Source organism: Callithrix jacchus, chromosome 2 (genome assembly GCF_049354715.1).
Source record: "Callithrix jacchus isolate 240 chromosome 2, calJac240_pri, whole genome shotgun sequence".
In the NCBI taxonomy this organism is placed as follows: Eukaryota; Metazoa; Chordata; class Mammalia; order Primates; family Cebidae; genus Callithrix; species Callithrix jacchus.
Genome location: NC_133503.1, coordinates 26209996 through 26225782, shown reverse-complemented (window position 1 = coordinate 26225782; position 15787 = coordinate 26209996). Strand labels below are relative to the sequence as shown.

Here is a 15787-nt window from a genome sequence, read left to right as displayed (position 1 = left end):
AAAACCAGAGAAAACATTGATACTTCACAATAATACCTCAGCCACATAATCAGGTCAGTTTGAGAAACGGGCTGAAATGGGGAAGAGGCCTTGGTTCCTCTTGAAAATAAGCTTACTTAGTGAATATAAATTGGCAATTTATAACCTTTAACAAGTCATTTATTGCAAAAAATACTTTTTGCTATAATGTGTAAGTTTATAGATGCAGTTTTTCCTTTTGGCTTTTAGTTCCTATTATTCCTAATTCCTAAAATTAGGAATGTATATGCACAATTTTTAAAAAATGGCTAACGAATCATAAAATCTTTATGGCAGGCGGGGAGCAGTGGCTCACACCTGTAATGTCGGCACTTTGGGAGGCCAAGGCAGGCGGATCACCTGAGATCCGGAGTTTGAGACCAACCTGGCCAACATGGTAAAACCCTGTCTCTACTAAAAATACAAAAATTAGCCAGGTGTGGTGGCCACACAGCTGTAATCCCCGCTACTCAGGAGGCTGACACAGGAGAATCGCTTGAACCCACGCAGAGGTTGCAGTGCCACTGTACTCCAGCCTGAGCAACAAATAAGACTCCATCTCAAAAAAAAAAAAAATCTTTATGGTTGGGAAAAGTATGCATAAATTCACTGATGTTTATTGAACATATAGCATAGTCCAGTGGAGAACAAACTAGACTGGTACCTGTCCTTGTAGAACATGTAATCTGTGGGCAATATAAACACATAGATTTTAGAATGAAATAAACTTATTTTCATCTCCAGGAATAGCTAATAACTAGTTATGTGACTTTCAGCAAGTTATTTAATCACATTTTCTTTTCTCAACAATAGGAAGTAAAAATACATTATTCATGGGGTTATGAAGAGGATTAAATAACAGAAAGCGCATAGTCATTATGATCACAGTAGATTTCTTGATAAATGGTAGCCCTTGACTATTTCTTTTGAAATTTCTTAGTTAATCACACTTCGATTGTGTTTTCTCTGTTGTCAGACTTAGTCCTCTGTTTTCAAGCTAGAAGGATAATCAGAGTATTAGAATTGTTTGTTTAACATTGATAAAAGTATCTAAATTGCAGGTATTAATTTCTACACCTTTTTAGACATGAAATTTTCACTTGACGGCTTCTAGGTAATATATCATTGTTTATGTAATAAGAATATTTTATTTCACATTATAATATTTTACTTTTTATTAAAATCTCAAATTTCTTACATAAAAAATTATTTCACTAGTACTGGAGAGATATTAATTACATATAAATCAAGTCAAATTGATATTCTTTACTTTTCTTCCTCCCCAACCCCATCTGCCATTTTCATTTCAAAATGTTAGAATATAGACCATCATTTAAATAATTGAAAAGACAGAATTAACAAAATATGGACGTGTAATACTCAATTATCCACTCTTATGAAATAGAGATAATGAGCCCTTCATTAACTATGATTTTATTTTTAAAGAAGTGTGGATTTAATCATGAATTCCTATTAAAAATTTGTTAAACGACTGACTTCTGGGGGTATAGTCTAGGCTCAATGATGTATTCAATTCCTATCCTCACACTTTCTTCTCCATAACAGTTAAGTACAACGAGAACTAATGTGCAGAATAATGGCCTCGAGGCTGGGCAAGAATCCAGGCAGTAACTGAAAGATTTAATCATATTCTCCACATGGTAGACTGTAGACATGCCTTTGAACACCAAAGATTATAACAAGCAGGTATAAAACAATGGCGGTGTGTCAAACACTGCCCTGACTCACAGGGAAATTCCTCGTTGGCTTTGTTTGTTTCCGTCTTGGAGGTGTGGGAGTCTGTGGCTTCCCTCCTGCACACACAATATCCAATCACCTTTCCCTTTCTTCAGGCTCCCTGAGAAATGTTCAGTACTTTTGTGTGTAGCCTTATCCAACTATGATAAGGGCCAAGGAAGTAAGGGTCAAAAAGATCTCAGCTGAGTCTCCTTCTACTTTCTGATCCTTCCTGTAACTACACATTTACAGCCTCCTCCACTTCTCTAGCTATTCTGTGGTGCATCTAGTCTGACTTACTCATTTGAAGATAACTTGTTTGGCAGTGACTTCTTTGATTCTTTATTAGCTCCTGGGATACCAGGGAAATTAAATATGGCTGGGAGGAGACGGAGAGAGAAACATACATTGAAAACCAGATTAAGAATTGCATGTATATCCTTCTGCTCAGATTCTAGCTACCTCTTCTATACTCAGATAAAATAACCCCTTCCAATTAATTGAGGTTTTACTATATATTCCATGAAAAACTAAATTTTTGACTTGTTCAGTAACCACTGCTATATAAAGGCACTGGGTGACATTAGAGGGGGATCCTCTCTTCTCTAATGGCTTTATTTAGACTCCGTTGATTAAAGCTCAAAGCCAAGACCAGCCAATAACGTAGGATACAGGGTTTGCATTTATCATATATCTCCCATGTGCCAGGCCATTGTGCAGAACTTAAACACACATGCCTTTGACAACTCTGATATTATTATTATCTTCAGAAATGTGGGATATTTTACATATCTCATGTTTAGTAACTATTTACTATTTATTAAATGTACATGTAACTTGAATTTGGATTTTACTGCATTTTTTAAAAAAAGTTTCTATTTCAGAACATTTCAAACTCATTACCCAGCTTCAGTAATCAACATTTTGCCCATGCTGATGATTTACTTTGTTTGTCCATCAGCAAGTATTTCTTGAGAACTTCCACACCATGGTATTTTGTAATCCCAGATGAAAAAATGCTACAGCTTTTGTGCCATAGGGTGTGTTGGCTACTGTTCTCTGTGAAGGTAAGAGAGCAGAAGGATCAGCTGGGTAATTATCCTTCAGCTGATATTTATCAGCTGATAGAATTATCAGAAGCCAGCACTGCTGGTGTTTTAGTTGTCTCCTGCTTTGGAAGGAGAAGGAATGGGAAGGGGAGAACAATTTCCTTTCTTATCCAGGTTTCTGCCTAGGCTGCTAACCTTCCTCCCACAAATGCAAACACACACACACCATGTACCCAAAAACGTTTTGGCGGAGTTGAGAATTGGAAAATGAAATACTGCACGTAAGGCCTTTCTTGTTTCAGGTTACTACTTTCGTTTTCTTTCTAGCCTTTTAACTCTTTTATCCCCCTCTCTGATTTCGCCAACTCTTTGCTCTTTGCTCTCCCTCAACCTCAGTTTTCTAATAATTAGTACATCCCAAGGTTGTTTTTCACTGCCTCTGCTGTTGGTGGGGTTAGAGCTTCTCCCTTGCTGCCAGGTTCTATGGCTGGTAGAGGGCAGTGAGGAGCCCCCCCTTGGCATTCCAAGGGTTGGTGAAGGGCATTGCAGACAAAATCAACATTATGTGCAAAGGCACAAGAGAAAGAATGAAATATAGATTACTCTGGCTAAAGTACAGAGGCTGTTGAGGGAGGTGGTTTAGCAGTGAAACTGGGGAGAGAAGCAGTTGCTCTTGTTGAGGGGACATGTATACCATTCTTGAAATGTTGGACTTTGCAGTCTTTGGAGAACCTACCATGGAATTTAAAGAGAACACCACAAGTGGGTATGTGATTTAGGATGACCACTTGGCATCATGGTGAAGATTGGAGAGATGAGCCAAGACTGGAAGCAGGAAGAGCAGTTTAAAGGCCATTTCCTTAACTTAGAAAGAAAACTGAGAAGATTGCAGTGAGCTTTAGCCAAAGTTTGAGTTGGGGTTCTATTTATGTATTTATCAGGGAATACAGAAAAAAGATCATGTTTTCTGGAGGAAAACTTCAGTTCAAGTTATCTAAGGGACTTCCAGGTGGAGGTGTTGAAAAGGCAGCTGGAGAAACATTTGGTGCTACAGATAGCTTTGAGACTAATCATCACTAGGAGGTGATTTGAGTCGTGGAACTAGATCAGTTGGGGAGAGTTGAAGACGATAAATCTGGAGAATCTAAGGAAAAGGAATCTCTAAATGGAATCTAGGAGAAAAGAGAGAGGGAAGAGGGAAATAAGAGAGGCTGTTATAGGAATCAGGAGAAAGTTTCAAGGAGAGAATGAGCACTGATATCTGGTGCTGCAGAGAGGATAAAACAGTATGAACAAGGAGAGAATATGAAACCAACAAGTAAATAAACCATTCTTGCAAGGAACTTGACTATAAGAGGTAGAGGCAATGGACAGAGGGTGAACATGGTGATGAGAAGGGGAGTTTGCTTTTCAAAGATGAGCTAGCTAGATACGTGCCTATTTAAATGATGTCAGGAAGGAGCCAGCAGGGTAAAGATGTATCTGACTGCTGGAACAGTCTGAGGCCTTATATGACACTGGTCGATTTAATTGACACTAGTCGATTTACACTCAGTCAGCTGTATTGTTATAGAAGCTTCTAGACAAATACAGACTACAGTGGAAGGAAACAACACAAAAGAGCAGAAATTCTATGTATTTAGCATGCTTAAAATTCTCTGAGTAGATGTTAAGAATGATCACAAAATGCTTTATAAATGTTTGTGTTTTCTGTAGCTATTTTATATGCCTGATTTTCAGTATCAAATTGTTCAAAGGGCTCTTCCTGATTTAAAATATTGTCACTTCTAAAGTTTAGGAGCTTTACATCAGTGTCGAAGTAAGAGGAAGAAATAAAAACATGGATTTTATATGCCCTTATGTAGTGAAAATATGATAGGAATAGCACATCAGTTTGTTCAAGCCTTCTTAAAATATCTAGATTTTGTTGGAAGTCACCCATGCATAGATTTAGGTCAAATAGAATAAAATCTTTAGGTACATTGTGGATATTTATATTTTTAATGGAAATATACATTTACATCATGTAATGATAAACACAGTATGTGTTGGTATGAAAATACTTGGAAGTGATAAATAATAGTGCCAAATAACATTGGTGCAGATTTCATAATGAAGTTTTCTGTAATTCCTGGCCTTACAGAAGAACTTTTAATAACTAATAGCAGTGATTTGGTTGAGGCACTAAGGGACTGACTGCAGTCTGGGCCTGTTTCTCTACTTACAAGCTTTCAGCCTCCAGATCTTCATATTTTGAATAACAGTACTACCCAAAAGGTTGTTGTGGGTATCAATTGAGCTGATACATGGAAAAAAGTACATGTAAGTTCTCAATAAATGTCAGATATTATTATTATCTGTAGACATAAGTCATTTTCTGAGAAAGAAATAAATTACCACACATGGCACTGCTGACATCAATGACTGGGCAATTTTATCAGAGTCTTTGTCCTTACAATAACGTTAGTCTTCATATTGTTCTGACCATAAAGTGGATTGCATCTCCTAAGACCACATAAACTGGGAGAAATAGAAATCAGCCAATAAATATAAACCAATATTTTTTATTTTTCTTTGGTCTTCTGTTTTCCTTAAGTGGAGTAAGGTGATATTGCATTGAGGTTTTGATTTGTGTTTCCCTGATCATTAATGATGTTGAGCATTTTTTCATATGATTGTTGGCCATTTGTGTATCTTAATAATGGTCTGTTAATGTCCTTACCCCATTTTTGAAGGGATTGTTTGTTTTTTTCTTACTGATTTGAGTTTGTTGTAGATTTTGGATATTAGTCCTTTGCCAGATGCATAGATTGTGAAAATTTTCTCCTACTCTGTGGGTTTTCTGTTTATTCTGCTTACTGTTCCTTTTGCTGTGCAAAAGCTATTTAGTTTAATTAGGTCCCAGCTATTTATCTTTGTTTTAATTACATTTATATACTTTTGGTTTGCTTTATATACTTTTGGGTTCCTGGTCATGAAATTCTTGCCTAAGCCAATGTCTAGAAGGATTTTTCCAATGTTATCTTCTAGAATTTTTATAGTTTCAGGTCTTAGGTTTAAGTCCTTAATCTATCTTGAGTTGATTTTTGTATAAGGTGAGAGATGAGGATCCAGTTCCATTCTCCTAATGTGGCTTGCCAATTGTCCCAGCACCATTTGTTGAAAAGGGTGTCCTTTCCCTATTTTATGTTTTTGTTTACATTGTTGAAGATCAGTTGGCTGTAAGTATTTGGGTTTCTGCGTTCTCGATTCTGTTCCATTGGTATATGTGCCTATTTTTATACCTGTTTTGGTGACTATGGCCTTATGGTATAGTTTGAAATCAGAGTGCTAGGATTACAGATGTGAGTCACTACACCTGTTGTTTATTTAAATTTGAATGCTGTATTATTCAGGGTTTTTGTTTGTTTGTTTGTTTTCAGGGGAAAGTGTGAATGCATTCCCCAGCTACCACAAATTATGCAGTTGAGTTTCCCACATCTGGGGAAATTGCAGGAGTCAGCACGTCCAGAGTGCAATGGATAAGCCTCGCCCTGGGAAAACCACCTTTGTGATCATAGTATCTCCCCTGCCAAGTAAGTAATAATCAGGGTTTTTTAGAGAAACAGGACTAATAAAATATAAGTGTATGTATATATGTAAAATGAGAATTGGTTCATATGATTATGGAGGCTAAAATCATATGAACTGCTGTCTGCAAGCTGGAAAGCCAAGAAACCTATCTGAAGGTCTGAGAAACAGGGTGTCTCCCAATCTGAATCTGACGGCCTAAGAACCAAAGATGGGAGGAAAACTGGTGTAAGGCTACAGTCCAAAGACCTGAGAACCAGGAGCTTTGATGTTTGAGGGCAAGAGAAAAATGGATGTTCCACCTCAAGAAGAAAGAATTGTTTCTTCTGCTTTTTTTTCTGTTCAGTCCCTCAGCAGATTAGATGATGCCTACCTGCGTTGGTAGAGCAGATCTTCTTTACTCAGCCTACTGATTCAAATTCTAATTTCTTCCAGAAATACCCTCACAAACACATCAGAAATAACATATATATATGTATATTTTAAAAGATGGGGTTTCACCGTGATGGCCAGGCTGGTCATGAACTCCTGACCTCAGGTGATCCACCCACCTCAGCCTCCCGAAGTACTAGGATTACAGGCATGAGCCACCGCGCCCGGCCTAATTTTTGTATTTTTAGTAGAGATGGGGTTTCACCATGTTGGCCAGGAGGGTCTCGATCTCTTGACCTCGTGATCTGCCCACCTCAGCCTCCCAAAGTGCTGGGATTACAGGCTTGAGCTGCTGCGCCCGGCCAGAAATAATATTTTATCAGCTATCTTTGTATTCCTTAGCTCAGTCAAGTTGACACATTAAATTGACCATCACAAATGGCTTTTATTTAATTTTCTTGTCTAATTATTGTTGTTAGGACTATATGGAATATTGAAAGCAGGCATAATTGTCTTTGTTTCTGATATTAGAGAATAAATTTTTAGTCTTTCAACCACTGAATATGATGTCAGCTATGGGTTTTTATTTGTGGTTTGTTATGGTAAAATAATTTTTTAAATTTCTAGTTTGTTGAGTGATTTTATCATGAAAGAATGTTGAGTTTTGTCAAATGCTATTTGCCTCTATTGAGATGATCAAACGGTTTTTTTTTTCCCTTCATTTTGTTAATGGAGCGTATTACATTGATTTTTATGTAATGAACCATCCTGGTATTGATTCTTTTTTAAATGCTTGATAGAATTCACCAGTGATGCCATCTCAGCAAGGACTTTTCTTGTGGAAAGTTTTAAAATTACTTAACATTATAATTAATTATTATAAAGTTATTCAGATTTTATATTTCTTTTTGAGTTAATTTAAAAAGTTTGTATGTTTCTAGAAATTTTTCTGTTTTATCCAAGTTATCTAAGTTGTTAGCCTATAGTTATGAATATTATTTATTTGTAATTCTTTTTATTTTATTGAGGTTGGTTGTAATATCCCTCTTTCCTGATTTTTATAATTTGAATTTTATTTTTTTCTGGCCAATTTAGTTAAAAGTTTGTCTTTTTTTTTTGAGTTGGAGTCTCACTCTGTTGCCCAGGCTGGAGCACAGTGGCATGATCTTGGCTCACTGCAACCTCCACCTCCTGGGTTTAAGTGATTCTCATGCCTCAGCCTCCCGAGTAGCTGGGATTATAGGTGCATACCACCATAACAGGCTAATTTTTGTATTTTTTTAGTTGAAGTGGGGTTTCACCGTGTTGGGCAGGCTGGTCTCCAACTCCTGACCTCAAGTGATCCACCCACCTTGGACTCTCAAAGTGCTGGGAATACAGATGTAAGCCACTGTGCCCAGCCAGGATTTGTCATTTTAGTTCATTTTTGCAAACTTACAATTTTTGTGTTTTAAAAAATTTTTTCTCTGTAAACAAAGTTGCTGGGAAGTTTATACACACACACACACACACACACACACACACACACACACACACAATTTTCTCAATTGTTTTTCTCTTCTCTGTTTTATTTATTTTTATTTTAACTTATTATTTCCATCTTTGGTCTTGCTTTTAGTTTGCTCTTCCTTTTCTAGTTTTTTTAGTTAGAAGATGACATTGTTGAGTGGAGATTTTTTAAAAAAGCATTTAAAGCTATACATTTCTCTCTGAGCACTGCTTTAGTTGCATCTATAAGCTTTGGCATGTGTTTTTTATTTTGATTCATCACATGCTATTTTCCAATTTAAATTTTTTTCCCTGTCCCATTCGTTGTTCGAGAGTTTCTTGTTTATTTTATTTTATTTATTTTTTGAGACAGAGTTTCGCTCTTGTTATCCAGGCTGGAGTGCAATGACACAATCTCGGCTCACCACAACCTCCGCCTCCTGGGTTCAGGCAGTTCTCCTGCCTCAGCCTCCTGAGTAACTGGGATTACAGGCACGCGCCACCATGTCCAGCTAACTTTTTGTATTTTTAGTAGAGACGGGGTTTCACCATGTTGACCAGGATGGTCTTGATCTCTTGATCTTGTGATCCACCCGCCTCAGCCTCCCAAAGTGCTGGGATTACAGGCTTGAGCCACCGCGTCTGGTGAGAGTTTCTTGTTTAATTTTCAAATATTTTGTAGATGTCTCAAACTTTCTCTCATTGTTATTTTCTAATTTTGTTTCTTTGTAGCTGGAGAATATACTTTGTATGATTTTAATTCCTTTACATTTATTGAGACCTGGCATATGACCTAGTCTATGGTTTATTGTGAAGAATGTTCTATGTGTGCCTTAGAAAAATGTGTACTGGCCAGGTACAGTGGCTCACACTTGTAATCCCAGCATTTTGGGAGGCCATGGCAGAGAATCACTTGAGCACAAGAGTTCGAGACCAGCCTGGGCAGCCTAGCAAGACAACATCTCTCTAAAAATAGTAATAATAATAATAATAAGAATGTGTATTTTGCTGTTGTTGGGTATTCTAGATATATACGTTAGGTCTAGTTCACTGATTGTGTTGATCAAGTCTTCAGTTTCCTGTTAAATCTTCTGCATAATTGTTTTATTCATCATTGAAGGCAGAGTATAAAGTCTCCAGCTTTTATTGTGGCATTGTCTATTTTACCCTGAAATTCCATGAGTTTTTGCTTCATGTATTTTTTTAGATCATTTTAAGGTTCTTTATAGTAACTTTTCATGCAGCATTTTTCCCTGTCATGATTTTTTTGGATGTATTTCTAAACCCCCACATTTTATAATTGGTTTATTTCCAGGGAAATTATGCCGTAATGACAGTATTAAACTAAATAGCAATTAGTAAGGTAAATCATTTGCTATGTCCATTTATTTATTGTTTTGCAATACTTTATTATATTCTATCATTATTGAAGTAAAAAAAGTGTGTATAGGATTTTATATATATATACATGGAATTATATATATATATGTGTATATGGGATTATATGTATATATATGTGTGTGTGTATGTATATATAGAGAGAGTTATGTACCAAGGGGTGTGGTGTGTGTGTGTGTGTGTGTGTATAGTTATATACCAAGGGGTGTGGTGTGTGTGTGTGTTTGTGTGTGTGAGTGTGTGTGTGTGTATATTATATAGAAAGAAGTCACAACAGTTTCCTGAGAACAGCAAGTCATATGCATAAAGTCTGTGGATAACTTGAGCTTTCCTGGTGTATAGGAAGGGGTTGTAGAAGGTTGTTTTTCTCTGAAATGCTTGTTATATGTGGAAGTGGGAGAAAAAACTCCACGGTGAATAGTTTGGAGTCCTGGCTACCTCATAAAACATGGAATGAAAAATTGGTCTTGAAAATTAATGATAATGGTAATTATAACTAGGTATTGCATGTTTATTTTTAAAAAGTCTCATTGCTCTAAAATATGGAATGATCACCTATACTCCCCATCCAAAGAATTTGTTTTTGGAAATTCTTACTTATATTCTCCTCTCGCCTTCCTGCCATCTCTCTTCTCTCTTCCCCTTCCCATCCCTGGCAGGTTGATTCACCATAAATGGAAAAAGTCTTGCTTTAGATACAGTAGTTCCCTCCTTCCCTTTCTCTTCATTAAATCTTACATGTGCCATGTTGTCATCCCCATGGTTCTTATATCTGCTACAAAATAGCTAATCTAAAAAGTAACTTGTACCAATATTAATGTATTAGTCCTGTTTTGGTTATCTATGGCTACATATAAACAAAACAAAACACTAAAAATAGAAAAACAAAAAAGCCCCACAACAAAGTGACAGAGATATGACGTCATTTGCTTTACTAACAATTCTGTAATTTGGGAATACATGTAGACAGCTCATTTCTGCTATATTCAGCTAGAAGCAGCTCAAGTGGCTTGGAGGCTGGTAACCGGAAACCTCTGATGGCTTCACTTGCTTGTATATGTGGCTTTAATGCTGGCTGTCACTTGGAACTTCAACTTTGGTATGGCCAGAATACTTATATGTGAACTTCCAATGTGGCTACTTGGCTTCCTTGCATGGTGTCTGGGTTCCAAGGATGAGCACAAAGATAGGGAGATAGAGAAAGAGAGAGCATGCCAGGCAGAAGCTTTATTGTCTTTTTTTTTTTTTGAGATGAAGTCTTCCTCTGTGGCCCAGGCTGGAGTGCAGTGGCATGATCTCAGCTCACTGCAACCTCCGCCTGCTGGGTTCAAGAGATTCTCCTGCTTTAGCCTCCCGAGTAGCTGGGATTACAGGTACGTACAACCATGCCCAGCTAACTTTTTGTATTTTTAGTAGAGACAGAGTTTCACCATTTGGCCAGACTGGTCTCGAACTCCTGAACTCAGATGATCTGCCCGCCTCAGCCTCCCAAAGTGCTGGGATTACAGGCATAAGCCACATGCCTGGCCTGCTTTATTGTCTTTTAGGAACCAGTCATGAAAGTCATGTAGCATCTCTTCTGTTGTTTTCTCATTGTCAAGGCAGTCCAAACAGGCTACCTCAATTCAAGGAAAATGAAAATCTTGATAGGAAGTGGTAACGTTCTGGTGTGTGAAAGCAGAAATACTGCAGTGGCTATTTTTGGAAAATGCAGTCGGCCACATTTCTCAATGGTAGTATACAAATTTTAATGAGATAACATGGGGATCTAAAGGAATGAATCTCGAAGTGGGAATTTTAGACAATAAAGCATGCCTCTCAGGGAGATATTTAGGCAGCATGTTCAGTAACTTTCAAATACTATGTAGGCAACCACATAGTGTACAGTACATGGGCTAGTTCTGTAAGGAAAGAGTCAACTTTTCTAAAGATAAGTGAGCCCAGCTTTCCATGCAAAGTAGAATTTATTTCTGTAAATTCACTAATCTCAGAATATGAAGAGAGTGTTCTAACAAGTCTGTTGTCACCACTGCTTCAACTTTTAGAGATATATTGCCATCCAAAATGATCAAAATGTTATCAGTGTTTTAGGTTCTTTTTTGAAGTTCTAAAACTACCTAATTATAAAATTAGGAAAGATTAGACAGTTTGTAAGATGAATGTCAAAACAGTAATATGTCAAGGAAAGTCAGAAAAGGAAATGGACTTGAAAGTCACCTAAAATTCTGTAGAGAAAGAATGATTCTGTTGCAACTGAGTGCCAAGAATATCAGCAGTGCCTTCCTCATGCTATTTTTGAACTTAAAGCCTAAGTGATTGACATTTGTATAATCAGACCTGATCATTTCCATGGTCAATACATGCCTGTTGAGAAAGTTCCACAGCTGGCAGGGAAAATAACTACTCCAAAATTCTATTGTTTGTCCCTTTGCCAATCAGAAAGTTCTAGAAATGGATACATTTGACACTCTTATGCAAATATCAGTCTAATTACTGGTACCAAATACAATTAGTGGAATAGAGCACCCAGTGAATATTGGGTTGTGAGAGTTAGTTATGATTCTGATTTGAGAAGAAAGATTGTTGCTTCTTATTCTTCGTGATGGCTGTTATGGCCTATTGTTGTCACTCCATGTTTCTCTCATGAGTTGTAGGTTAAAGGTTAGGGAAACCCAAAGTTATCAGTTAACCAGAATATTTGACTAATCCTTCTTTACCATTCTTCTGGACAAAGGGCCTTTATATTATAGGTAAGCTCAAGACTATTGTAATAGGCACAGTTCTTGTTAAGTGCTCAGGCTCCACTTACAATGAATGTGTAAATGAAAGTACTCACTGGTGAACCAAACACTTATGATATTAGTCTCATCTAAGTGATTCAGTCATCAGCACTTGTGTTTAGCCCACCCATTAGGTCAATGTCAAGCAGAATATGTAGTGTAAATATAACCCAAATAAATTATACCATAAATTTGCAAACCCTATAAAAGGATGATGGTGGCTGGGTGCAGCAGCTCACCCCTGTAATCCCAGCACTTTGGGAGGCCAAGGTGGGCAGATAATGAAGTCAGGAATTGAGACGATCTTAACCAACAAAGAGAAACCCCGTCTATATTAAAAAAAAAAAATAGCTGGGTGTGGTTGCATGCATCTTTAGTCCCAGCTACTTGGGAGGCTGAGGCAGGAGAATTGCTTGAACCTGGGAGGCGGAGGTTGCAGTGAACTGAAAATGAGCCACTGCACTCTAGCTTGGCAACAGAGGGAGATTCTGTATTTAAAAAATAAAAAAGATGATGGCAACACAGATAATTCAGAATTGAGGGATTTCAATATCAAAGGATAAGGTAAAGTCCTTGGGAAAATTGATGAGACTGTAGAAGATTTTTCAAAAATCTGAAAATGGAATATGAAAGAAAGACTGACATAGGGGCTCTCATATAGTTTTATCAAAAGGATCATGCCAAAAGCAAAAAGTCAATCCTTAATTCTATTTTTGTTTATTATAGGAATTAGGACATAATTGTAAGCATAAACAATTTTTTAAGATTGATGTATAAAAAGTCTTTAGTTTTTCTTCTGAATATGATTGTCCCTATGAAATTTTTCCATTATTTAATAGGAAATGATATTCCCATTTTTAGTGGATTCAATGTTTCTTTTACTAATTATCCTCAAATAATGACATCATAAACTGATGCTTTTCATTTTGTCACTTTCTCAAAGGCCTGGATGTGAACATATTCTCTCTCCAGGACTGGAATCCTAAAGATACTTCCTAATTCTAAACACTGGGTTGATATCCCCCTTAACAATTTTTACAATTACTATAGATTCAATTTAGACATTCTTTTTTTTTTTTTGAGACAGTCTTCCTTTGTCCCCAGGCAGGGGTGCAGTGGCTCAATCTCAGCTCAATGCAACCTCCTCCTCCCTGTTCAAGCAATTCCCCTGCCCCAGCCTCCTGAGTAGCTGGGATTACAGGTGTGTGCCTCAATGCCTACCTAACTTTTTGTATTTTAGAAGAGACAGGGTTTCGGTATGTTGGTCAGGATGTTCTCAATCTCTTGACCTCGTGATCCACCCGCCTCAGCCTCTGAAAGTGCTGGGATTACAGGCGTGAGCCACTGCGTCCAGCCCAATTTAGACATTCTACAGTAGATTACAGTTAGACATTCTAGTTAGATGTTCTAGTTAGTAACATTTTAGTCAGAGTTTGACATGACCTTGGGGATTTTCCACTGGAGCCCTCCTATCTTTCCACTGAGGAAACTCAAATCCGACCTGGTTTCCCTGTTACTGTTCTAGTGACATTGATTCTGTTGTCTCCGTATGCTTGGACCTTTCCTAATTTGTGTGTGTGGTCTCATCTAAACAATTCTTCCTGAAATGTTTCCCCCACCCGACACTTCCTTCCACCCTTCTTAATTGTTACCAGCCCTTAAAGATCATTCACTCTGTCTCTTGGGTGGAGGCATCCCTACCCACTTCCCTAGAGAAAGATAACTTTTTCTAAGTTTTTATATTGCCTGTCTGTGCACACATTTGGCAGTTATCACCTTATGTTTTCTCATCACTAATAGTGATAGCTAATTCCATATTTACTGATGTCACTCAAATCATCTCCCCAACTCTCATTTTATTCATTTTGTGTGTGTGTGTGTGTGTGTGTGTGTGTGTATGTGAGAGATGGTGGATGGTGTCTCACTCTGTCGCCCAGGCTAGGGTTCAGTGATGCTATCTTGGATCACTGCAGACTCCACCGCCTGGGTTCAAGTGATTCTCCTGCCTCAGCCTTCCAAGTAGCTGGGACTACAGGTGTGCACCACCATGCCTGGCTAATTTTTTGTATTTTTAGTAGAGATGGGGTTTCATCATGTTGGCCAAACTGGTCTCAAACCCCTGACCTTAAGCAATCCACACTCCTTGGCCTCCCAAAGTGCTGGGGATTATAGGCATGAGCCACTGAACCCTCATTTTTGAGACAAAATTCCTTGGTGTTTTAACTGCTTCTTACATTATCTCCATATTTTTATTTATTTTGTTCTTAATGACTTTTTTTTTCTCATGGACAATTTTAAATATACACAGAAATACTCCCAGTCTGATTTTTAAGAGTTTCTTTGTTCAGTTGGTTTTAGTTTCTTATTTTGCCTTGGAGTTTCCATTGACTGCTCATCGTTAGAAGTGAGTAATTAGAAAACTGATTGGTAGCTGTGTGTCTGTTTGTGGTATTTGTTGACTAATGGGCTAATGGGTTTCCTTGTAGGGTGGCAGTATTTATGTGGGCCTTAAGTTTTTTCCCCAGGAGACATTTGGCACTGTTTGGAGACATTTTTGAATGGCCACCACTGACATTTAGTTGGGGAGACCAAAGATGCTGTGAAGCGTCCTGCATTGCACAGGACAGCCTCAGCAACAAGGAATTTTAGGGTCCAAGATGTCAGTCATGCCAAAGTGACTGGCATCATCACCTCTGGCATATGATGATTAGACAAATGAGAGAGCTATTCACAAAACTATTTCACAAAAGTTGTATAGAGAGTTTCTTGAGGGGCATTCATTTTTTCCACCGAGGGATCCTCTGATATTCTGTCAGCAGAGATTTTCTTAAAACTAAGTTTATTCTAAAGTGCTTTGAGAGTGAGGTAGGGAAGGGATCTGGGATTTTCAGAGCCTGTCTTTAGTCAGATGCCTTCTCTTGCTTTCTGGATGCCTGGTGTTCCAGAGTCTAGGGTTTCTCTGCTTCAGAGTCCTTCAAGAACAAGCACTGCCTTATGCTGTGGGGGTTGGGGAAGAGCAATTGCTTGGCTGTGATGAGGGCATGGGGATCTGAGAGCTTAACTGCTCCTTTGATACAGATTTTCAATTGATCACCCACATATCAGTCTATCTTCTAGGGTACCTGGGACCTTCAATTTCTGTGAGCTTATCTCTCCTCCCTCCTTCCCTTCCCACCTTCTCTCTATCTCTTCCTTCATTTTCCCTATCTCCCCTGACTCCCTTCCCTCCCTTTCCTCCCTCTTTCCTTCCTTCTTCCCTCTCTTCCTTCCTTCCCTCCCTGCCTCCCTCCTTTCCTCCTTCCCTCCCTCCCTTCCTTCCTTCCTTCCTTCCTTCCTTCCTTCCTTCCTTCCTTCCTTCCTTCCATTTTTACTTTC

At 38.0% G+C, this 15787-nt stretch overlaps 1 non-coding gene across 1 annotated transcript; it reads right to left on the bottom strand.

The window, feature by feature from the left end:
* Nucleotides 1-6223: 6223 nt before the first annotated feature.
* Nucleotides 6224-6387, bottom strand: LOC118151692 (U1 spliceosomal RNA). The gene has a single exon (XR_004740131.1). It is a non-coding gene; the product is annotated as a U1 spliceosomal RNA (small nuclear RNA).
* Nucleotides 6388-15787: the final 9400 nt, after the last annotated feature.